The sequence below is a fragment of the Aotus nancymaae genome, unplaced genomic scaffold, assembly GCF_030222135.1.
Source record: "Aotus nancymaae isolate 86718 unplaced genomic scaffold, 86718_ANA_hifiasm-v0.15.2.pri h1tg000046l, whole genome shotgun sequence".
Classification (NCBI taxonomy): domain Eukaryota; kingdom Metazoa; phylum Chordata; class Mammalia; order Primates; family Aotidae; genus Aotus; species Aotus nancymaae.
Genome location: NW_026988460.1, coordinates 7413154 through 7438361, shown reverse-complemented (window position 1 = coordinate 7438361; position 25208 = coordinate 7413154). Strand labels below are relative to the sequence as shown.

General features: G+C 41.2%; 1 protein-coding gene across 3 annotated transcripts in view; it reads left to right on the top strand.

Moving 5' to 3' along the window:
• The window catches only part of PDZRN3 (PDZ domain containing ring finger 3), a 250708-nt gene that overhangs the window by 127045 nt on the left and 98455 nt on the right, over positions 1 to 25208 (top strand). The window lies entirely within an intron of this gene.

The window sequence follows — 25208 nt, the reverse complement described above, 5'->3', positions numbered from 1 at the left end:
AAGCATTGAGATAAAATTGCTTTATTCAAAACAACAAAACTACTATCCATGTTAGTATGATATTCTGACCAACAGTATTCATATACACAGCCCCAGAAGTGCAAAACCACAACTGTGCTTTCACACCTGTCTCTTTTGCAAATATAAAGAATCTCATTTTTCTTATTTATTTTAACAGATCAAAATGACCATCTTGTAGGCAGTATTTTGTGTATGACACTGACACCTATGAGCCAGCAGGTGGTGCTCTGATACCACCTCTTGATCATTCCTTGATCATTCCTTTCAACTGGGAGAGGAGGGCTGCAGTCTCAGTGATACCAGGCTATAGGATTTTCTGTAAGCTGCTACACAGCTGATCTTTAGAAATACCTGGCCCCTGAGGGATTTGCTTTCCATCTGACCATTTAACATCCTTGACTGAGCTGCCTTCTCTATAGCTGTACTGTTGAAATTTGTCATTTCTTATAGCTGCCTGGTTTCATGATGCCAGTCTCAGAACATAGCATACCACAAAATAGGAGCTCTGACCACGCAGACTTACTTATGGGGAAGGCTGTGAAGGTGGAGGGAAACCACTATAGTAAAAGAAATCAGAAAGGTAAATATTAAAGAGAATCATGGATATTGGAGGAAATAATTTTTGTTGTTGGTGGCCTTAACTTGTGGAGAACTCAGTATCTTTTCTCAGATCCACCTGACAGTTGCCTTCTTATAGGAAAGCAATTATTTAGATGCCAGAAAACACCATTATGGAAGTGGAATCTTTTTAAAATAAAAACCTATCATTTTGACTGTAACCAAGTTATAATTTTGACTGAATGCATAATTATTATCCCAAACAAAAGGTTTTACACCTGATTCCATGCCATGATTCTTCATGACCCTTCACTTGATTCCCCATCATGAGCAACTAAATCAAGATGCATGTGTAAGTAGCACCTTATTTTTCTCTCACTTAGCCCACCATTGTGTTTTTCTCTTTGCTTAATAATGGTTGCATTTGGTCTACAAGCTAGCATAAGGAGCTCTGTTTTCTCATGACTTGCTTTATTTCATGTCATTCATTTATTTATTTTGAGACAGAATCTGGCTCTGTCACCCAGGCCGGAGTGCAGTGGTGCAATCTTGGCTCACTGCAACCTCCACCTTCCGGGTTCAAGCGATTCTCCTGACTCACTTGAGTAGCTGGGATCACAGGTGTGTACCACCATACCCAGCTAATTTTTTGTATTTTTAGTAGAGATGGGGTCTCACCATGTTGGCCAGGCTGGTCTTGAACTCCTGACCTCAAGTGATCTGCCTGTCTTGGCCTCCCAAAGTGCTGGGATTAGAGGCGTGAGCCACCACGCCCAGCCTTCTAATGACTTGTTTTAGAATGTAGATGTCAGTGTCACTCACCTAATTCTCTTCAGATATGGAGCGAGAGGGCCAAGTGTAACAAGGTTTTCCCTTGACACCCTGAGAGCCTAGCGTTGCATCCACTTCTTTCCAACATTGTTGTTTATGCTTTTACATAGTAGGTGCACAATAGGTATTTGTTGAATGAGCCATTGCTAGATTAGAAGTGGGGAAGACCAAAAATAGAATCATTAGGAGTCGTCTTCAGTCGTCAAGGTGAGTGATGACAGTGGCCTGTATAGGGAAAGGGGAAGCTGTAGATGGGATGGATGTGCCCTGTTGGAGAGAGAGATTCCATAGAATCTGTGAGCAAACTCCAGGAAAGTGCTAAAAGTAGATGAGACCCTGAGTCGAGGGCATCACCTCCCAAGCCCATGTCCCAGTTGACAGTGGAAAGGACTCAGAGAGATGCCTCTAGCTCAGGTGAGAAGCGGATGTGATTTTTAAACCGAGGTGGAAATCAAGTGGGGAAGCTGGCTCCGTTGTCAAGAGCCTGACAGCTGTGGTTATGTGTTTCGATTTTGCAACTTGAATCAGGTTCATTAATCAGGCCAAATGTCAGTAAGAGTTTATAATGATAAGATGTGTGAAGAGTTTCAGAGATTACAAGTATTTCTGAATTGCCTACCTGGATGTTGGGGAAGGAGAAGGTGGAAAACAGAAGGAATATACAACACTATGCTTGCCCTTGAGGAATTTAGAGTCTGTCTTGGGATATCAGACTTGCACATAGGGGGCAAAACAGCAAACTAAATAAGAAAAAAAAAAAGTGATATAGCTCAAAATGAGCAGAAGAGTTGGTGGATAAATTCACACAGGCTTCCTTAGAAGGCATTGGTATAGTGGATAGAGATAGAAATGACCTGAAATATATTTATAGGTGGCTTAAAGGGGTGACCCAGCTTGGGTGGAGGTGAGAACTGGCAGGTGGGCTAGGCTAGGTAGTAAGATGCCAACATAAAAGGAGGAGCTTACCCTTAATCCAGTCTAGAACAAGACGGCCTTGTTGGGAGGAAAAGAGCATGTTTAGGCTGTGTTTTAAGAGGATTATTCTGGCAACAACTCTTACATAGACTGGAGCCATGGCGATTAGCAATAGGCAGTCCTGGTAACTCAGCTCAGAAATATTCAGGGCCCAAAGTGAAATATTGCACAGCTCATGTGGAAATGAGGGTTGAGGAGGGGAGTATCAGAAAGCATTTTAAAAGGCCAAGTTCAATCTTAGTCACAGATTTAAAAAAAAAAAAAAAAAACAAGGGCAGCCAGGCACAGTGGCTCATGCCTATGATCACAGAATTTTAGGAGGCTGAGGTAGGAGGATTGCTTGAGCCCAGGAGTTCAAGACCAGCCTGAGCAACATAGTGAGACCCAGTCTCTACAAAAAAAATTAAAAATCAGCCAGCCATGGTGGCATATGCCTGTAGTCCTAGATACACAGGAGTGAAGGATTGCTTGAGCCCAGGAGGTAAAGGCTGCAGTGAGCCATGATCACGCCACTGCATTCTAGCCAGGGTGACGTAGTGTGACCCTGTCTAGAAGGTGGAGGGAAAAAAGCAAGGATTTTTCCTGATATTCTTTGTAACCCCCATTCCTGTGGTAATGGGGTTTTCCAAATAAATGAAAGAAATCTTCAACACTAAGTAGAAATAACAACCACAACAACAATATTAGCTAATATCCACTGGGCTTTCTGTGTGGCCAGGTATGGTCTAGGCTCTGTGTGTTGATTCATTTCATCATCACAGTAATGTAGAGGTGCAGGTACTGCCATTATCATCATTTACTGTAGGCAAGGAAATTGTGTCATGGAGAGATTATATAAGTTGCCAAGAAGGCACGACTAGGAGGTGGAAAACCCCAGTACGAGCCAGGGAAGCTTCCCCAGATCCCCTACTGCCTTTTGTAATCTAAAAGAAGACCCCAGCCACCGCCACCACCTCAGGCTTTGAGCATTTTAGAGGATGTCACTTAGATGCCACAATATTAAGATTGCATCAATATCGTATCTAGCGAGCTACTAGAATCGTTTCAGAATTAGGATCATTCCAGAAAAATCCAGAACTTGTGGTTGTTAATATCTAGAGCATCCACCCCAGAACCTTACATGAATAGTAGCAGATGCCTCAGATGTGTTTTAGGTGGTGAGTTGGTGTAAGGACTCAAAACAGAGGTGGATTCGGGTCAGGTCTGAGAGCCTTGGAAGTGACCGGCTCATGGCTCAGCCTCTACCTGTGAAAACTACAGCTCATGGCCATGTGAGTTACCAACATCATCTGGGGCCAGCCTAGGCTTCGTAGGTTTATAATTTGGTCATGGGTGCTGCTTAATCACACTATACGGATTACAAATGAAAACTCCTTGAGATCAGGACTCGCCAGTCTTCATGATGTTGGTAAAGAGTGTCCAGAGCAGTGCCTGGCACTTGCTGAAGGGAACAAGGAAAGAGGCATGCCGTTGGCAGGCTGCTAAGGGATCCAGGACACTAGGCAGAGTGATTATGGAGCATAAGAACCAGCCATGTGGTCTTTTATCCCTTTCATGTGGTGCCACTGGCCCCTGGGAATCTCCTGGTGAAACCTCACCTCTCAGGCAGGAACAGAGCCTGGTTTCTGCCTGTGCTAAAACCCTGCCATCCCAGCTTGTACCTCAGAAGACAAGCGGCAAGCCTGACCAGTGACCTGCACAGGCAGCATCTGGGTCTATGCTGTGTGTTGTAAGAAGTGAACCTATGAATCACTGTGGACTTGGGGCATTTCACTTACTCCCTTTTTCCTGCTAACACAAAAAGGTAGTGTTAGATTATAGGGAACGGCAATTAATTCATTGTTTTTGATGTTGCAGTTAGGGAAAAAGTACTCAAACTTACTCCAGCATTTTTCAGATGCTTAGTTGTTGTTGTTTAACTCTTTGATGAAAGCAGTGCATAGAGTTCTGTATTCTCTTTTGATACTAGAGGAAGCAGTACTTTGGTATGTACTACTACCAACTGTCCCCCAGCACTAACCACTGAATGTCTCCTTATCCCAGCTGGGAAGGCCAGGAGCTTTTCCGATTAGTTGGGATACACATAAAGTCATTGTGGATGGATCTGATAGATAGAAAGAAACTCAAGTCAGGAGGCTAGAGAAAAGGGAATGGGTCTAGGAAATATTTTCAAGTAGAGTGACAGGGCTTGGTGACTTACTTTGTCGGGAAAGTGAGGGAGAGAAAGATGACTTTTGTATCTATACATGACAGAGGCAAATAACCAGGATCTGTGCCCTTACCTTCTCTGGCAGAACTTAAGATACAACAGATCTCTGCCTAGAGGAGAGGGAGGAGTTAGAACCAGCAAGCTTGATTGTTATTACCTCAGCATCTTCCCAGACCCTACCACCCTTTCAGGTCTCTCTTCAAGGATCGGTGTACCACACCTGAAGTTCTTCTCCCTTGGGCAGTGGTGGGGGTTCTTGTGGGTGTGGGCTCAGAGGTTCCAGCCATGACCCTGTTATGTCCCCATCACTGCACCAAGCTCTTGGCGGGGAGAGGGCTGTGCCAGCCCTCGATGAGTTTTCTTTGCTCCCTTATATTCCTAGATATTTATGGAGACAAATCTGTTGCTGTGTGCCATCCCCATTGTAAAACCATTTGAGGTATATTTGATACAAGATTAACATGTTGATAACTGTTTAAGCTGGGTGATGGGTACGTAGAGTTTCATGACACTATCTTCTCTAGTTTTATATATGGTTGGAATTTTCCATAATAAAAAATTTTACAATGGCAATAATCACTTTTTAATTCTTGACCCTTTCCATACTTTGCATTTTCTTAAATCAGGATGCATCTCTAATATCAGCAGCGATAATAGATCATTTGTTTTAGAATAGTAGCTGACATTCCGGCTCTCTTTTGATTAGTAAAAAGTTTTTTAAAAAGAAAAATACCTGAATTCACAACAATCTGATCATTTAGCTTAAACATGAGTTTTCATGGATTTCTTTGTTATTGACAAATACACCAGGAAAAGCAGGACCAAAATCCCACAGAAGCTGTTTCCGCATTTACCTAACAGTCTCTCTGTAAAATGCATGTGTGTTACTGCTCTCCAAACATACATTTGTTTTTTTCTGAGTGTAGAAAGCAAACAGAACAGGGAAGCAAATGTTCCTGAATGGCTACATTTAAATTAATCATATGCCATCTTAAAGAAAGCAAAATAAACAAGCTCCAAACCCAAATACTCTGTAGTATTACCCAGTTATTTTTAAGCTTAGAAAATACGGCCCAAAGTGTGTATTAATCACATTTTAACATCAGAATCACCGTATAATTTAGTTCATTTGTTAACTGCATCAGCACACGTGCAAATCTCAAAACCCTAACAATTGCTGTGCCTATATGCTAATGATTCTGCTGTACACAAGGCCAAATACAGGACGGGAGAGGAGGAAACTGTGTCTTCAGTTAGCTTCTTTGAATATAACTAGTAATGTTCACTGAGCTATTGATTACATAGTAAAAACCTCACTATTGTTTGCTAATTTGAGGGATGGATTGGCCACTTGGTAAATCTTTAAGTAAAATATTTTTTAAATAATGTGGGGTTTTCTTGGGTTTGTATCTTTTTAATTTTTTTACCTTTTTTTTTTTTTTTACTAACTATAAAGAGACTGTTGAAGAAAATTGATTATGGATGGATGTTAGATGAAATTAAAGAATTGCTAATTGTGTTGTGTGATATTAGCATCGTAGTTATGATTTTGTTTTTTTAAGTCCTCTTTACTTAGAAATACATTATAAAGTATTTCTGTGTGAAATGACATGGTCTCTGGGATTTGCTTTTGGAAAAACACCCAGGAAATAAAAAGAATGGGGAGTGGGCATATGAAACAAGAATGGCAAAATGTTAATTAATCATTCAAACTGTGTTGGGTACCTGAGAGTTCATTAAGTTAGTCTCTCTACATTCTTGTATATTTGAAAATTTCCATAATAAAGCGTTAATAGTGTTAATAAGAAATCAAAGGAAAGATAAACATAAAGATCAGAATATTTACCTATTCAAAGAAAGAAAATCAGGTAATTGGATTGTAGCCCTCAATAGGCAGCAACGACTCGGAGAATGTTCTTAAGCTAAATGTTGGGTACAGGGTCTTTTTTATTCTTTGTACTGTATACACCCTGTGTACATTATTTTGTATGTATCATACATTTCACTTTAAAAATGAATGAAGTCCATCAATATGGAGCAGTTTTGTTTTTTCAGGTACATATCTTGACTTGAGACTTAGTAAGTCTTTCAGGCTATACTTTGAAGAATAGATAATCCTTATAATTAACACATCAATTAAGAACAGATATATGGTGCTGAAAATCTTGGCAGGGGGAATATGGGTAGGGGGAAGGGTAGGGAATTAGATCAAGTAAAAAAATCGATGTTGAGTACCAGCTATGGTTTCTATCTTAATTAGGCAACCTTCTTTAAAGATACAGCAGTTCTTGAAAAGCAAGAAGGGTGATCTGATCCTTAAAAAGCGGAGAAAAATAAACAGCTTTCATTTATATAAACTTTCTTTGGCACTGTATTTTTGCTATTGCCAATATCATAAAAGTCTACCTTGTGTTTTATAACAGCTGTCTTCCTGGAAAAGTGAGCATAAATCAGCCCTAGAGAAGTTCTAGCCTTATGTGTATAAAGAGGCTTATACCTCGATGTTCATTGCAGCATTGTGTATAATAGGGAAAAAAGACAATCAGAAACATCCTAAATGTCCATCAATAGTAGAATGGTTGAATAAAGTATAGAATTAAAAATAATGAGACAAACTTACGTGTACTGATTGTTAAGAAAGGTCTCTAAAACATGCTGTTGAGAGAAAAAATGTTACAAAATAATACATAACATTTGATGGCATTTATGGGAAGAGCCATATATATGAATCAATATAAATCTATAGGTAAAAAGATCTGCGAGGGCACACTGCAGGAAGGTGTCAGTGGTTTCTTCTTGGAAGAGGAAGTGATCAAAAGGAATTTTAGCTATATTAGGTATGTTCTAATTTTTTTTTACAAAGTCTATTTGTTACTTCCATAATTAAAAATTATTTTAAGGGCCAGGCATGGTGGCTCACGCCTATAATCCCAGCACTTTGGGAGGCGAAGGCGGGTGGATCACCTGAGGTCAGGAGATCGAAACCAGCCTGGCCAACATGGTGAAAACTCGTCTCTACTAAAAATACAAAAATTAGCTGGGCGTGGTAGCACATGCCTGTAGTCCTAGCTACTTGGGAGGCTGCAGCAGGAGAATCACTTGAACACGGGAGGCAGTGAGCCGAGATCACGCCATTGCACTCCAGCCTGGGCGACAGAGCGAGACCCTATCTCAAAAAGAAAAAAGCAAACTACTTGGATGGCCGCAGTGGCTCACACATGTAATCCCAGCACTTGGGGAGGCTGAGGCGGGCAGATCACGAGGTCAAGAGATAAAGACCATCCTGGTCAACATGGTGAAACCCCATCTCTCCTAAAGGTACCAAAATTAGCTGGACATGGTGGCACACTCCTGTAGTCCCAGCTACTTGGGAGGCTGGGGCAGGACGATCGCTTGAACCCAGGAGGCGGAGGTTGCAGTAAGCTGAGATTGCACCACTGCACTCCAGCCTGGTGACAGAGCGAGACTGTTTCAAAAAAAAAAAAAAAAAAAAAGCACACCACTTGCTGAATGACTCTTGCTATCTAAAGAAGCTTTTCAGTAAATCATTTTGTCAAGTGATTGTTTTTCAAGTTTGTTACATGGGTATATTGCATGATACTGAGGTTTGTGGTACGCCTGATCCTGTCACCCAGATAGTGAGCATAATACCCCATAGGCAGTGTTTCAATATTTGCATTCTTGCATTCCTCTGGCCCCCGCCCCCACCCCCGGTAGTAGTCCCCAGTGTCTGCTGTTGCCATGTTTATGTCCACGAGTACCCAATGTTTAGCTCACTTATAAGTGAGAATATGCATTAGTTGGTTTTCTGTTACCTTGTGATACTGTTTCTTTAAGTTACCTGCTTTGTTTATTTGGTGTTTTAAAAGTAAGCTATATCTTCTATACTGTGGTAAGTTCAGGAACCAGGATCATATTTTTCATTTTCTACAAAAATATGTGTACTCTTTAGATACTATGTTTTGGCCTTGAGGCTCCATAAGTGTCCTTCAAATAATGCAGAAGAAAAAGATCAAAGGTAGGCAAAAAATTACTTAATAAATTAAGCTTTTTAAAGAAGTGAAAGAATTATATCCAGAACCAACAGCTCTTAAATATTCTATTTCAATTAAAACAATTTATATACAATTGCTATGAAACATTTTTTTGCAAATACTCTTCCACAGGTTATGAACATTTCTCTTGATGAATTTTATACTAGGTATTTGAGTTCCTTTATTGATATTTTGGATGATAGCAAATGACTTTACATAAGGCAGATGTAGATTTTAGTCACACAACTTTTCAAGAGTAGCTTTATGTAACTATGTCAGGACTGTCCTTTGAGCTTCACAGTTAACCAATAAAAGTGAGTTATTTTAGGGAATGTTAGATTTGGACATGGGCCAAAAGTAGTTTGCTAATGAGTGTTGTTAAAGATGTGTAACTACAATTATAGAGATAATGTAAATGGCCTTTTACTTTTTAATTCTTTGATTTTGATCTTGTTTTGTAGTAAGAAAGGCTCAGTATGAGTTTGAGGCACTTAACTAACTTCAACTACACTGATGGTCAGTGAAGAAAGATTCTATTGGTCAGGATTCTCTGGAATGCCTGTGTCAAAACCCCAAGCCAAATTGGCCCCAGCAGAAAGCAAAACATAGCAAAGACAAATGACAATTCAATGGCTAAAGCAATGGAAAAATACAAGGATATCTAGCTTGAGGCTCAGCTAGATCCAGGTATTCAAACTTGGTCTTCCAACATTGATTGGTCTCTTTCAATTTACTTAGCTGTGCTAAACTCTGGTGGTTTGGTTTGGGGGCATGTTCTTCCCAAACATGGTGAAAGTGGCCCTTAGCACCCCCAAGATTGATCCTGTCACAGCCCAGCAATCCCAGTGGCTGCTAAAAGCAAGTCCTTTTCTTGATAATTCTAGCAAAAATCACAGGGAGGTCACCCATTGGCCCAGTTTAGGTCATGTGCCATCCCTTAACCAATCAACAATCTGATTGGCCAGTTCTGAGGCATGTCTTCATCACTAAAGCTAGTCATGATGGAGTCAATTTCAGTGGAACCCTGTTGAGATAAGGAGAGGCGGGATGGTTGCCCAAGTGGAAATGAGCTATTACCAAGAGTGGATGAGGAGGGTGGGCAGAAACAAGAGCTGTGCATTACAGGGATACCAGGGATTTGAGTCTGCAGTCTCTCTGGTTTTCCACCGGTTATTATTTTCTTGGGCAGGGTAGTAGGGGGGCTGTATGTGACCTTCTGCACAGCCTCCTGCTCCTCTTCTACTGGGATACTCAGTCACCTGGGTTTGGAATGCTTCTGAGATGATACCTAATGTTACAGTTCATGGTTCATGGTCATGTGCTCCATGTATGTGAGATCATGAGTATTGTCACTGTCTCTCTTCTGGGTTATTTTCTTCAGTCAGGTGCTAGAGAATGCTCCTTTTTTTTTTTTTTTTTTTTTTTTAACCATGTCGTGCCTGTTCTCCCTACTCCATAGGGATTTCAGATAGGCGGAACATAAGAGTGTAGAGAGACCTTGGGTATCACCCAAGCCGTTGAGACTCCATGTGGCCTTGAAAGAGCCCTGGCCTGCAGTAAAGGTCCCTCTGAGGCCAAGGAGAAGTTGTAGCATAAGAAGGGAACACCAAGGAGGTGGGGGCCTGGACATACTCTCTCCCACCCCCTTCAGATTTCATTCTTTATAAAATTTCACGTAAGAGAAGAGTGTTCAAGATTTAAGGAGGGCAAAACAAAAGGTTGAAAACCTTCCATCTAGTCTAACCCTAAGAGTACTCATTTATTTTTTATTTTTGTTTTACTTTTTTAAAATCGATACATAATAATTGTACATATTTAGGTGGTACATATATTTCAATACATGCATACAATATGTAATGATCAGATTAGATAATTGCATATCCACCACCTCAACCATTTATCATTTATTTGCATTGGGAACATTCAAAATCCTTCTAGCCATTTTGAAATAGATAATACTGTTAACTATAGTCACCCCATGGGGCTATGGAACACCAGAGTCTTTTTCTTCTATCTGGCTGTCCAAATGCTAGTGCTTAGCAGCAGGGCCTCAGTACCACACTGGTTCGTCAGATTAATGTGCCTCATCTCTTCACCATGCTCTAAGCTTCTGTGAGGAGGGGTGTTCTTAAACACGTCTATAGCCCCAGATCACCAAGAACAGCACCATACTGCCAGACATCCGGTAAACGCCCTTCACTTGTGCTTTGGATAATTTTTAAGTCCTGTATTTTTAAGAGCATATTCAAGGCAAGGGTCATAAATTCAAATGCCTCCTAGGGCCAAGGAGTCAAAGGACAAGAGGGAATGAGACCAGGGACTGTCGTGAGCTCACAGGTACACAACCCAGCCTGTGATATAAGCTACTACAGAGCCCTGGTTATCCCCAGGAGGAGACAGAAGCCCACAGCTGCCTGCACATCCACATTTTTGCAAGTGAAGACAGAAATCTGGGTTTTTCTGTGAAACATTTTGATAATTTTACGTTGAAAACCAATTTAGAAATTTCAGAGGCCGTTGAAATTGGTATTGGGCCTCTGAAATTTCTAAATATGCTCAGGAAAGGGATTCTACAGTTAGAGAATATGAGAAGCACTAGTTGAAACATTTTCATCACTAATTTTCAGAATCTTTTAAAGATTGCTGTTCGGTGGTCTGTGTGTTTTTCCTTTAGATATGTGTTTTTATGAAGAAACACTTATCAAAAACAGAGGCAGGAGGATCATTGAAGCCAGGAATTCAAAACCAGCCTAAGCAACAAAAGGGACCCCCATCTCTATTAAAAAAAAATTTTAAAGTAGCGAGGCACAGTGGTGTGCCACCTGTAGTCTCAGCTACTCTGTAGGAGATGGGAGGATTGCTTGAGTCCGGGAATTCAAGGCTGCAGTGAGCTATGATTGTGTCACTGCACTCCAGCATGGGCAACAAAGCAAGACCCTGCCTCTTTAAAAAAAAAAAAAAAAAAAGGAACCTTCCACACAAGGTTTTTCATTTGCCCTTCCTGCTGACTGGATGTCTCTTTACTTGAATTAACAAGCCCTCTTCTTTTATACTCTCAGTTTAAAATGTGCATTTGAGCAACGGATGCAATATCTAACTGGCAATATAAATTTGCATCCTCTTGAAATGGACTCCAAGAAGCAAATTTGTGGCCAGTAGAGCCAGCCCAGAACCCAGGAGTGGTACAAAAAGCATTTAAATGTCAAGATTCCCCTCCTGGCTGCCTCTTCCATAGGAGAGGCCATGAAAGGGGCCCCTAGTGAACCACTGAGTCATTTATAGGCTAATCTTAGTACAGTCCCTGAAGTAGGGAATGACATGGGCTGCAAGAATTCCTCCTAAGCACCCCAGAGAGAATTTCACCGATTAAAATATGAGTTTCTGTAACCTGAGCAGGAGCTTGCATGGTGCAGGGCTTATGGTGCCTGCCTGCAAGAAGGCCAGAGGGTCGCACTTACGAGCTTGAGCAAATGGGGCTGTTGGGAATCAGCTGTCTCCCTGAGCCTTCCTGGAGTGAGCTGAACTGACCCTGAACTTGGAGGACTTGCCTTGCCGACTTTTGCTGGCTCCTGATATTGTAGTTTCAACATGAGAGGGGCAGGAAAGAGAGGCCCTGTGCGTTGAAGGACCGCTGTGCCCGCACTTACCTCTAGTCAGGGAGTCCTTGTACACTGTTTTCTTTGGCAGCCAGCTGGTCTGGGTCACTTGAATTCCTTTAAAGTTCAGGGGTACAGGGAGCAGTAGCCACTGCCTGCATTCCTTTCTCCAGGAGGCAGGCATGGGGTCTGCCATTGCTTACCTGCAGAGAACCAGGCCTTCATTAGAAAGGTCATTTTTATGTGACCATGCCTTAATGGTCCAGCCTTTTCCCCTTAGGTGGGATTTTGCACTGATTCAGCAGTAAAGAAGAATAAGTCCATGTCCCCCATTTTTGTTGCTTTTGCTCATATTCGAATTTATAGGTGGAGAATTGGTGAAGAAAAAAATCTTTATTCGATCTTTGGTACAAACACAGCTATGAGGCTGTTGCCCACATTTGGCATGATGCAGGTGCCCATGCCAATAGGAGCAAGATCTGCTCTTGCAGTGGGTGTTGGGAGGGGCTGGGAGCCTTTTTCAGTCAAATATGGAGCTGAAAACTGTCAGGGTGTGCTGGTTGTACATTTTCAATAAGAATCCTAACAGGAGCACAGTGTGTTTTCTCTTGATAGTGAGCTTATGCGGTCTTGGGTTTCCATTTGCATCAGTGAGAGTTGGTCCCCAAAGTAGAATGGTCAGCATTAACTTCAGCCAAGCAAGCATTCTGTATGGGGCACTCCCTCTTTTTTTTTTTTTTTTTTTTTTTGATACGGAGTTTCGCTCTTGTTACCCAGGCAGGAGTGCAATGGCGCGATCTCGGCTCACCGCAACCTCCGTCTCCTGGGTTCAAGCAATTCTCCTGCCTCAGCCTCTCGAGTAGCTGGGACTACAGGCGTGTGCCACCATGCTCAGCTAATTTTTGTATTTTTAGTAGAGACAGGGTTTCACCATGTTAACCAGGATGGTCTCAATCTCTTAACCTCGTGATCCACCCGCCTCGGCCTCCCAAAGTGCTGGGATTATAGGCGTGAGCCACCGCGCCCGGCTGGGGCACTCCCTTTAAGCCCAAGGAAAGCGGGCTCTGCTGCTTTTGCCTCCTCTCAGAGGGAGCGGTGCACCTCACCAGGGCTGCAGGTGTGCTGGGGCGTGAAGATAAAATTAGTTGTTTGGAAAGAAATAATGTCTTTAAGTTTCTGCAGGGCAGATCATGCCAATTAAAATCAGTTCATCAAAGGATTTTTTAGTCAATCCATACATTCACACGTAAAGAGATGTGATTATAAGTAACTTGGCTGATTCCACAAGCTACTCACAAAATCAGATCATTATTTTATAATCACATTTGTGGGTATAGATGCCTTAGTGACATTCTGAACCATCAACATTTTGGGTGCCTGCAGGAATATTTGAACTACTGCTGGGTGCAGTGTCTCACCCTGGAATCCCAGCACTTTGGGAGGCTCAGGCAGGCAGATTACTGGAGGTCAGGAGTTGGAGACCAGCCTGGCCAACATGATGAAACCCCATGTCTACTAAAAATACAAAAAATTAGCTGGGCATGGTGGCGGACGCCTGTAATTCCAACTACTGGGGAGGCTGAGGCAGGAGAAGCACTTGAACCCAGGTGGTGGAGATTGCAGTGAGCCAAAGTCATGCCACTGCACTCCAGCCTGGGCAACAGAGCAAGACTCTGTCTCAAAAAAAAATGAAACAAACAAACAAAAAAAAAACGCTGCCTATATGCATGGTTAGGACAGCCTTCATATTGTATAGTCTTATGCAATGCAACTCCTTTTAGGTCCTCCTCTCACTTCTCACTGCCTTACACTATTTCTGGTAGACAATGGAGAAAGAGAGTTTTTTCAGGAAAGCTGGAGTATCTGCTCTGTAGTGGATACCAATGATACAGTGCTAAACAGGATCAGCCACATAATTTGCAGGGACCATTGCAAGATGAAATATAGGGATCTGTTGTTTTAAAAAGCAGGAAAAGGTACCATTAAAGGTTCTAAAATATAAAGCTTTTCTTTTCTTCCATAATCTCTCTGTCTACCTGTCCTGGTGTTTGCTATTTAATGTCATGCATTTTCAGGCTAGGAAATACAGGACAAGTGGAAGAAGCCGTACCCTGCCCACCAGCTGCTGGGTCCCCCTCCTGCCAGTCACCTGCTCAGCGCACTGTGCCTTGGCTGGGGCTGGGGAAATCAAGTCAGGTATCTCCCCTGTCCCATGGGCCTGCAATCCATACCCAATGCATGATACCCAAAGGTATGGCAACCAGTGTGCCAGGATGTGTTAGGCCTATCAAACACACTGTGACACTGTCATACCCACCCACTACAGGCACACACATCTGACTCCAACCCTCACCTTTCCCAGTCCTCACCAAGGATGGAAGTCAGCAGCAGAGACAGAGAGGAGGAGGCCAGGAGGGGCCAAGTCTCCAGGTCCCCAGTGCATGCTCCATGATCCCATCAGATTTCACTTAAAAAACAAATTCTAAGATAAAATTATTAAGAATTTTAAGACAGTAATCACAGAGCATTAAGCCGCAAGCACAGGGTTCTCCTAAGTGCACGAAGCCACCCTCCTGGTGATAAAAGAGGAAGATAGTCAGGAAGATGCCTCCCCTTACCTATGAATATAATTTCTACTAAGGGCTAGGTAAGACATAAAGAAGTCAGGGCAAAGAAAGACCAAGAAGGTGAGAGACTTGTAGAGATGGGAGGCAGGTGACTTCTTGGATGACAAGTCATTGAAGCCAAGTCCCAAACTATGAGAAGGTAGCATCCAACGGAAGAGCTGGGAAGATTGTTCCAGGCAGCAGAAACAGCCTATGCAAGGACCCTGTGGTAGGAAAGAACCTGGCTCATGGGAAAAACTGAAAGAAGGTTTTGTGGCTGGGGCTTGGGGACTAAGCAGAAGAGAATTGTGGGAGATAGTAGGAAAGATTGATAGGAGCAGGCAGATATTTGGAGACAGGGCAAGTTTTATTATCATAGCCCTTAGTTTCCCTAAGTGGTAGCTGTGTCTTTCTACTCCTCCGCATCTTGGGTTGATTTCTTCCTAAAAGGCGTAGGCTTTAATCCCAAGGAAACCTTTAATAGAAAAACTTACACTTTAGTTCATTTGTTTCCTTTAAAACAGGTTTCATCTGGTAGCTAGCAGACCTGTGCTGGCACCTGTGTGGCAGTTAATTTAAAACTCAGAACACACTTTGTGCCTTTTATTTGCCCCCTTGAAATATAAAAGCCCAGTGTCACCAGTGCAACCTTATTGAAAAGGGCTTATCTAAAATTGGGGAAAATCAGCCCACAGTAGGTATATGTGTTTTTCACTTACACACTGCTGTGAGATAAGAGAATGGTTTCTAGGGTTCTCATTAGGTGATGTTTCTAGGAGGCTTTGCGCTGTTGTGAAATGGCCTTAAAGGTGAATGCTTTAAGTAATGAGCAGTCAAAGGCCCCACTTCTGGCAGGGAGTGAGAAATTGCCGCAAAGGTCAGATGGGTTTCAAAAATTTTCTGCATTTGCCTCAAATAGTGACACGGGAATTATTCAGCTTACGTAAGAGATGTTTATAGCTGCTTGGAGAAAATCAAGATTGTGATTGTTTGGGCTATTTAATGGTGCATATTTGTCCCAAATTTACAGGCAAAGAAAGTTTTAGCCAGAGAAGAAAGCTTAGGATCACAAGAGAACAGAGCTTTGAAACGGCCTGGACAGTCCCAACAGTCATTAGCTGGGATCTAGCAACTGTGACATCTTCATCTTGTGTATTGTAATGAACTGATTAGTCCACCCTCAGAAAACATAGAAAAGTGAAGACAGCTCTCCTGGGAGGTGTAAAGAGTGAACGTTTAAAATGGCTATCTAGGTTCCTGTGCTCCATTGTATTATTTAAGTACGTGTATTGGTGGCTTTTTCCCCCAGAGGTAAAAAGAAGAACATGACCCTCTAATAATGCGGCATAGAATTAAATGCCACTTAAATTTATTACAGTTAAAGATTTTTTTTTGAGAAAGTGCCTTGAATTTTAGAAACTGACACTGTCATGTAGGAAATATCTATAAATTTAGAGATACTGAAGTTATTGAAAAAAATACTGCAGGTTGACATTTAGATGCCCCTATTAAAAGTCAATTAATACTACAGATTTTTATTATATTGCTATAAAAATTTATTTGATTCTCATGTAGATGAGAAGTATGGAATATTTAGATGTTTTAACTAATTTATTGGGGGAAGAGGAAACAAAGTATAAAATACAATGAGCACCAACTTTGGAGCAAAAAGACGTTTTAACTAGACGAAGATTTACCTTATAATGGACCATAGGTTTAAGGCTGTTTCTTAGGTTGATTTATTCATATCTCTCCAGTCTTTTCCAAATAATTAATTTTCCTGATATGAAATAACATATCTGACCTTTGATATGTCTGATGATAATGTTTAGTTGTTATCTATGCCAATCAGCTTCCAACAGCTTTGCAAATAATCAGAAAACAAAATATCTTCCAGCTGTCTCTCTAACCAATGCTATACTGAGGAAACTTTTGTAGACCTGACAAATTGCATGTATGGCTTTTTCCTTCTTTTAAAATTGTGGTAAAATATATATACTGTTTTACCATTTTAACCATTTTTAAATGTACAGTTCAGCGGCATTCATTTCATTCACATTGTCTGACATTCATCACTTTTATTTCTTAAGCTTTTCATTACCCCACACAGAAATTCTATAACCATTGAACAAATGTATGGCTTTTTGTTTATTTTTTATCTGGTTTAATGGGGCTGTTTTCAGGCTTTTAAGAATCATAATGCTTGGTGGACTGATACATTTTTTCCCATCTCATGCTCTTCTCCATTCTGTGAGTGCCCTGCCGCTCCAAAGCCATGGGAATTCCCAGCTGTACACTTGTGCCTGGATTGGAATCCCACCCCTCCCCTATCCATGGGCTCTTACACAGGCCATAGAACTTGGAGTTATTGCCCATCAGAGTCAAATTCAAGCTGTTGACCTAAAAGTGAGCCATTCCCAGCCACTGGCATCTCCCAACCCCCACTGCCTGCTAATGTGCTTATTATTTTTCCGTTTCCTTCACTGTGCAATCTCTTCTTGCAGCGTGCTCTTTCCCATCTTCCTGTCAGCCTTATCCACTTAACTTCCTCTGATGAAGATAAAGGTTTTTTGCACAAAATGCTCAGCCGCATTCCATGTTGTGTGCTGGCAAGGGCATTGGTAATAGCTTTAAAATTCACTTAAAGAAATTGGAAACAGCGAGTCACGTGCAATCATTGTCAGACATGTTGTTAATTACTTGATAGAGATGCTATATGAACTGTCTTTTGGTTGTAATTAGAGGTTTTTATCATCTTTGCCTTGCCTGTAAGTTTTTCCAAATTTCCTTATGAACATTACAAGTGGAAATGGATAGGCTAATGCATATCAAATTACTTGCCAGTTTCCCTGAAATTGACTTATTTAATTGTCACTCTTTGCATGCCACTTACATTTCTTTGGGTGCCTGGATTAGAAAAATCATTTTTCATCATCCTATAGTTGAAAATTAGCGTTTCCTGCTACCAGTAAGTTTGGACTTGACCAAGATCTCATTCAGGAAGTTGTCAGAAGATTAAAATGCTCTCACCTATGCTAAAATAAGAGCTTAATTCTTTGCAGTGCTTTGTAGTATTTGACTTAGAAACCGCCAGAAGTTTTAGTAGCCAAGTAGTGGTAGGAAAATGACTTCAACCATGAAGAATCTGAATTAGAGGCAATATCTAAACCACTGAAAAATATTTCAAAATTTGCTTGAATCTATAAGGGTCTTATTTTGCAAATACGTAAAAGAGTTTGAGGGAAGTATTTCTTATTCCACAATGATGATGCATTAAAATATTAAATGGTAATTTTCTTGAGTGCTGAATCTGTATGTCAGACTTTTTTTGTGTGGGGCTGTGTGTGTCTGCCATGTATTATTAGGTTGGTGCAAAAGTAATTGCCACTCAATGGCAAAACCGCAATTACTTTTGCACCAACCTAATATTTCATGCTCAGAACAGTCTTGAGACAGGTATCTTCATTCTCCGTGTTTTACAAGTCAGAGAATTGAAACTAATAAAAAGCTTGTTTTTGTCACTTATTTTGGGTAAAGTAAGAAAGGTTAGAATAGATGAATCCTTCTGGCTTCATTTTAAAGTTAAATTTACTCTTTCTATTTTTATATCATCTCACTTTCTCTAGGAGAAGATTGGCTCACCCTGGTTTCAGGTGCCTCCCAGTCTGCTCAAATAGAAAGCCCAGGCCTCCTTTATGCCAGCTTCTCGGACTTTCATATGCAAACACATCTGCTGGGAATCTTAGAGGCTGGTTCTGATTCATTTTGTGTGCAGAGGAGCCTGAGATTCTGAATTTCTGAGAAGCTCATGGGTGTTGCTGGTGCTGCTGTCTGTAGACCACACTTGGAGCAGCAAGTATATTTCTATATTTCACTCCTTCCAAAAGCCATACCTAGTCCTCTTCAAACTACTGCCACTTTTTTCTCTCATCCTTTAATACTCATCAGCTTGAAAGAACAATCTGCCGCTGTGTTCTTTTCTTTTTTTACTATCTGTGCTACAGTCTGTCTTCTTCCCCCCAGCTCTCCATAAAGCTCTTCTGGCAGAGGATTTGTAGGGCCTTTCTGCCATCACATCCAACAAATACTGTCAGTTCTCACCTTTCCCTCTGTTCTCCGAGGCATCGAACCAACCACCCGCCTCCATTGGAAAATGATCCTCTGGCCTCACCACTCTTATGCATGCTCTGGGTAATCTCATGACTTTGGCAACTCCCAAATCCATGCCTCTGCTCCATAACCCTGATCCGGGATGTCTCTGCTCAAATGTCAGTATACCCCAAACCTAAGGTATATGAATCCAGACTCTTGTACTTTCTCTCTCTCCTTCCCCTCCTCTTTGCCTTTCCAGTCTTTCTTAACATAGGATACCTTAGAGATGCTCTAGACTCTGCTTCTTACACACCCGTCAGTTCCTTCCAGTTCTAACTTTAAATTCTTTCTCATATTAATCACCTCCTTATCTAGTCCAGACTCCCCTCAATCACATTTGCAGGGTTGTTATTCCTCCTTCCTTAGTTTCTACCTCCCTCCACTTTCTCCTTCCTTCCTGCAATACTTTCTTTTATAATACCTTCAAGCATTAAAATTTTTCTAAAACCTTGATTTGCTATATGTTTTCCTAATGGGTAAAGTTCTGACAGCTTCCCAGTAGAGTATATGGTTCTAGTTACTTTGCCTGGCCTCCAAGGCCCTTCACAGCCTTTCACACCCACCACTTCCTGCTCTAGCCTGCTCTGCCCAACCCAAACATCAGCCAAACTGCCTCCCAAATACATCTGGGAATGTCCTGCTGCCACACCTTTGTATTCACTCTCTCTTCCATCTGGATTACCCTTCCTGGTCTTGTCAATTAAACCCAACTCATCTTTTCACTGATTGGGTTGCAGTTGTCATTTCTAGATTTCGTATTATCTACCTTACTTTGTAGCATACGTAATTAATTTATGTCACTTCCATATTTGCCACTTAAAGAATAAGAATATATTTAACTGTGTGGCACCTACTTTCCCCAGACAAGAAAGAATGGCAGGAAACCTGAAAGAGCATCATGATAGCATCTGGCAAATGCAAAAATAAATTTTTCCTTTTCTGTAAACACTTCAGCATTTGTGAACCCAGGGCACATTTCCTCCCTGGGACAGCCAACAGCACTGTGAAGATAGGATTGACAGAGCATATAGCTTGCTTAAAAATGCATCTACCTAAAAGGCTTTACGCTAACTGCTCTTTCTCACATCTTCTTTATGTTGACTTTACAAATGGGGAAAAAGCAAGTTCAAGAAAGAACATCTCTGTGGCTTCCTATAGATTGCTTCAAAATGAAGCCTCTTCCCTTCATCCTCGTAGATTTTTCTTGGTGACATTCTCCTTTCTGAATGCTTTGAGCAGCCACTCAGATGCCTGGTATCTCTGTGACAATCACAGTAATCTTTTCTTCTTTAATTGACCTCCCCTGAAGTATAGAGAAAGTTTTATCTTCTACCCTGGATTATAAAGCAAAGGCAAGGTGTGCATGTTTGTTCTCTTCTGTTCTCTAATGCACTAGAGTTTAATTTACTGCAAAATAAGTGTCATCAAGAGCAATTTCCTAAGCCCCGTGGTGTCCAAAGAAAAATCATGCATATGTAATGATGAAAACTGAAGAGCAGTGCTTACTTTGGATTGACCCAAAGCAAGTAGCATAGCTTCTTCTGAATCTGCACTACATAAAGACAGGTTGTGCCCTGTCCTCAGAAACAGTGAAAGTTAAAGACTCCATAAATTCTGTGTCACTGTATAATGGTGTCTGGTAGCAACCTGGGGTCCTTTACTTTTGTTACTGAGGGGCTTTCCAGACCAGCCCTGAGGATTTCCAAGGGCACTACCCTACTCCTTGAAGTGTGTTTAGGTATTTAATTGAGCTTGTCCAGGGGATTTCCAAGATAGAGGAGAATTACCAACTTTGGGGTACATGATGTTTTTAAAAAAAAAATGGAGTTGAAGACTGTCAGAGATTTAAAAACAAACACAACAACAACAACAGTAACAGAAAAAAAAATCTCAAAGAAGCTGAGTAGTAAATGTGTGATTTGGCCATTCTGAGACACCTAGATGAATGACAGTCACTATAGACATGTAGGAGAGGTTGTGTGTATCTAAAGTTGTCCGCTGTTTTTTTGAGAAGAGAATGAAGAGTTGAAACTCTACAGTGGATTTTTCTCCAGTGAGTTCCAGCTATGTCTCCTTTTCTTTGTGGCTTTCCTTTAAGGATGGGTCTAGGGTTTATATCAAAATGTGTTTTATCTTAGAAACAGAGAAACAATCTAATGAACTAAACCTGTGGTGGTATTCATAGAATTTTTCTTGAAATGAATTATAAATACGATACAATTAAATAGACACAGTTCAGTGAAAAACGAACTTGATAAGGGAGCAGCTAGCTCTTCCGTGCTTCCAGCTCATACCTGCATCAGACATAACTAATCAATCATCACATTCTTATCCTTAGAGTCCACCCAGGCTTTAGAATGTTCTCAGTGTATCACTCAAGGCAGCCACTACCAATCTATCAAAGATGCTCTTAATGTTGAAACCCATTTGTGTGCCATCCTCGCATAATGGAAAGAATGGCTGTGATTCAGGACATCTGTGTTTAATGCTAATACCACCACTAGCTGGCTTTGTATATGGGTGCAAAGGGATGGTTTTTGTTTTTTGGGAGGGAAGGAGGGAGGGAGGAATTCTTTTTTGTCTTTTTCTCTGTTCTGGACCGTTCTGTTCTTTTCTGTAAAATGACTGGATAATCTCTGATGTCCATTATACTTTAAAAATTATACTTTCTTAAGTTTTATGAACAACCTATTTATAAATTTGAATTTTCCATTTTTAAGGGCAAGAAATAATAGTAAGAGGTTTGCTGCCCATGAACCCAATGGGTATCTCTGTGTCCAGCTTTCAGTCTTACAGGAGATGGAATCCTGCCCTCAAACATTTTATTAATTTTAATAAATTATATTCTCTTCATTCTTAGTTATTTTTAAGTCAAGGGAAAAAGATTAGTCTCTGAAGTGATAAACTCCTGGCTGAGCACTATGACCCATTTATCCTCTGCTGTGCCTAGTCACCACACATAGTCTTAGTGTCAGAGGGCTCAGAGCCATATAGGAATTCTTAAAGAGCAGGAAGAGGTGAGAGCATGGGTATCTGTGTCAGTACAGGCTGGGGCCAAATCCCAACTCTACCGTTTACTAAACTGTCATGACCATGGGCAAGTCATTTACTCAAGCCCTAATTTCCTAGCTGTAAATGAATAATGACTATGTAATTCTTAGGATGATTGGTATTAAATGAAATAGGATATAGAAACAAGCCATCAGTGACTGGAAGAAAGTATAGACACAGCTTGTACTCTTATTTTGATGGGAGAGAAAATGTTATGGATGGAACATGTTAAGAAAGTAATATGAATGCAAGGGGCTTTGGCCAAAATTTGCATACTCAATTGGGACCAGGGCTTGGGGTAAGACACTGTTTCTTTAGATAGATGTATCATCTAGTGATGCTGTTGTACTGGATGCTGGAGATAAAAAATCAATTAAGGACAAGTCTTTACTTTTAAGGAACACACAGTATAGTGGGGAGAGAAGTGGAAATATCAATCCTGCTTCTCCATGAGTCAGTGCTTTTACGGAAGCAAGCATGCAATGTTGGTGATGGGGTAGGCAAGAGCGCCAGGGAAGAACTTTCTATGTCATGCTTGAAAAGCTGACTAGAGAGTATGTCCAGGAAAGAACAGGGTGGAGTATGCAGTCAGCATAGTTGAGAAGAGAACCAGACAAAGAAGTTAGCTAAAATTTTGAAGCCTTTCCAAGCCAAGAGACCTATGTGTGCAGAAAACCAAAGGTCTGAGCCTGCTTGCCTAGATCTTGAACAAGAGCCAAGAAATTCTGCTTAAATTTCAACAAAGGCAGAATATGGAAGGTCAAGGGAGGTATTAAAACCAAATCACAAAAGGCCTGCCCCAGGTGCTCTGAGAGGTTTAAATTCTTTCAGCCATTATAGCCTGTTGGCCACTGTTTTGACAGCAGTGGCTTCAGCCAGGCTGGCCTTCATGCCCCAGTGGTTTTAGAATCAGGGTACTCTCTGACAGGTAGTTACAATGGCCAAGGGCAGACTGCTTTGTCTGGTGAGGGGGGAGTATTAGTAGAGATATTAATAGTTAAACGCTGGCCTCAGGTCCTACGCCAAGGATGGTGGCTTGAACTTCTTCATAATTGGATTGCCCCCAATAAAATCACATTACTAACAAAAGAGTTTATTGGAACACCTGGTGCCTCCATCTATATTGGAAATTGTATTCCAATGTACTACCCTGTCCTTTGCAGCTCACCTGATTTTCTTTCCTTTCCCCCAGTATCTATCCCCCCAACTCATACACATTTAGTTTTGCAAAATAATACCACCTATAGCCATGTATGAATTGTAGTTCTTTTCTTTAGTGAATATGAGTCCCCACCACATTTGTGAAAGAGGAGTTGATTTCATATAAGGAATTGGGAGCACAGGCCTGGGCTGGCATCAGGCAGGGCAGATGGGATTTTGGGGATTGCTCCATCTATCTGGTTATGCTGTGTGAGGAGGCTGAGATCAAGGGAAAAGGAAAAGGCTTAGGGCTGTTCGGCAAACTCTTATTACAAAGACCATTTTGAAGCACCCCTCTGTGGCAGCACATATTGTGATCGGCTTCTCAGGCTGAGCCATGCATCAATGATGGGTTTGATCAATTCCAACAGGTGCCTGGCCTGAACTACAGCAGGCTGATGAATGATTCCCCCTTGGTATTCCCAGAGAGTTATTGAACAATGGAATAACACTGAAAAGGGAAGTCCCTTTTTGGAATAACAGTGAAAAGGGAAGTCACTTTTTTTACTTCGAGAATGTGTACGGTGGCAAAAAGGAGCCCGTCCATGTCAGAGAGACCTTTGTCATATTCTGCTAATTGGTCTTTTTACAACTTGAAAACACTGATCAACAGGAGGAATTTAACTTTTCTTCCTTGGGCTGAAAGAGCATGGATGCTCAGAGTGACAGTTTGATTTGAAGTTGCTGGGTTATTCTGATATACAATGATAGTATCCCAAAGAAATGAGATCTTTAAAAGCCAGGATCTTTTTCAAGCTGCCTAAGCTCAAAGGAGCAGAGAATTCTTGAAGGTAGAACAGGATTCAGGCCACATTACTTTTTTTGTCTTTTGTTTGACAAATCTTATTTTATCCAGATAGCAGTCTGATCACACATGGTCAAACAACACTCAATAAGTATCAAATGTTAAAGATTGGTGTTCAGATATTATAGCCAATAATGCCACACTTGCCTATGATCTCTCCAACTTAAAACCACATCAACACCTCAGTGGCCACCAAACCATTCAGCGCAGCTTCCTTAACAGTAAGTTGTTTGAAGCTACCAGTCTGAGCACTACTGACTATTTTTTTTCAGGCTCTGAATAGCTCTAGGGATCTCAGCAGGGGTGGGAAGAATCAGCTCAACCTTGGCGTAGTACCAAAATCTGGCCAATTGAGGCTTCGAGTAAGTCACAGCAGCGTTCACCAGTGCCGGGGTCTTCTCCGAAAGATTATGGACAAATTGGGCCTTGGTTCTGGGATGGAAAGTCCATTGCTCTAACAGCTGGCTGAATGTCACCCCCTGGAAGCTACATTTCTTTTAAATGCTCATGGCAAGTCAGTCTTGATGGTGAACCTTCAGTGGTGAATTATTAGGTTGGTGCAAAAGTAATTGTGATTTTTGCCATTACACATAGAACCTAAGGTTCTGCTCTGAGAATAAAGGCTATATGCTGATTAATCAGTTCTGAAGACTTAGCCAAAATGTGTTTTTAACCATTATCAGCATGTGGTTCCTTTTAGCCTCATTCTAATTTTGTATGGGTTATAACCCCACCCGGGATGCACTGAAGAAAAAAGCAATATAGTTCAGAGAACAGGACCTTTCTTTTGACAGTTTAAAATTCTACAGCTATTACTGAGTCCAGTAACAGAACCTTTTGAACCTTTTCAGTCAGTGGTCCCCAGCCTTTCTGGCACCAGGGACTGGTTTCATGGAAGAGAGTTTTTCCACGGCCTAGGGGGCAGAGGTTGATGGCTTTGGAATGACTCAAGCGTATTACATTGATTGTGCATTTTATTTCTATTATTATATTGTAATATATAATGAAATAATTATACAATTCACCATAATCTAGAATCAGTGGAAGCCTTGCAACTGAATGGTCTCATCTGGGGGTGATGGGAGACAGTGACAGATCATCAGGCATTAGATTTTTATAAGGAGTGCACAACCTACATCCCTCTTAAGCACAGTTTGCAATAGAGTCCAT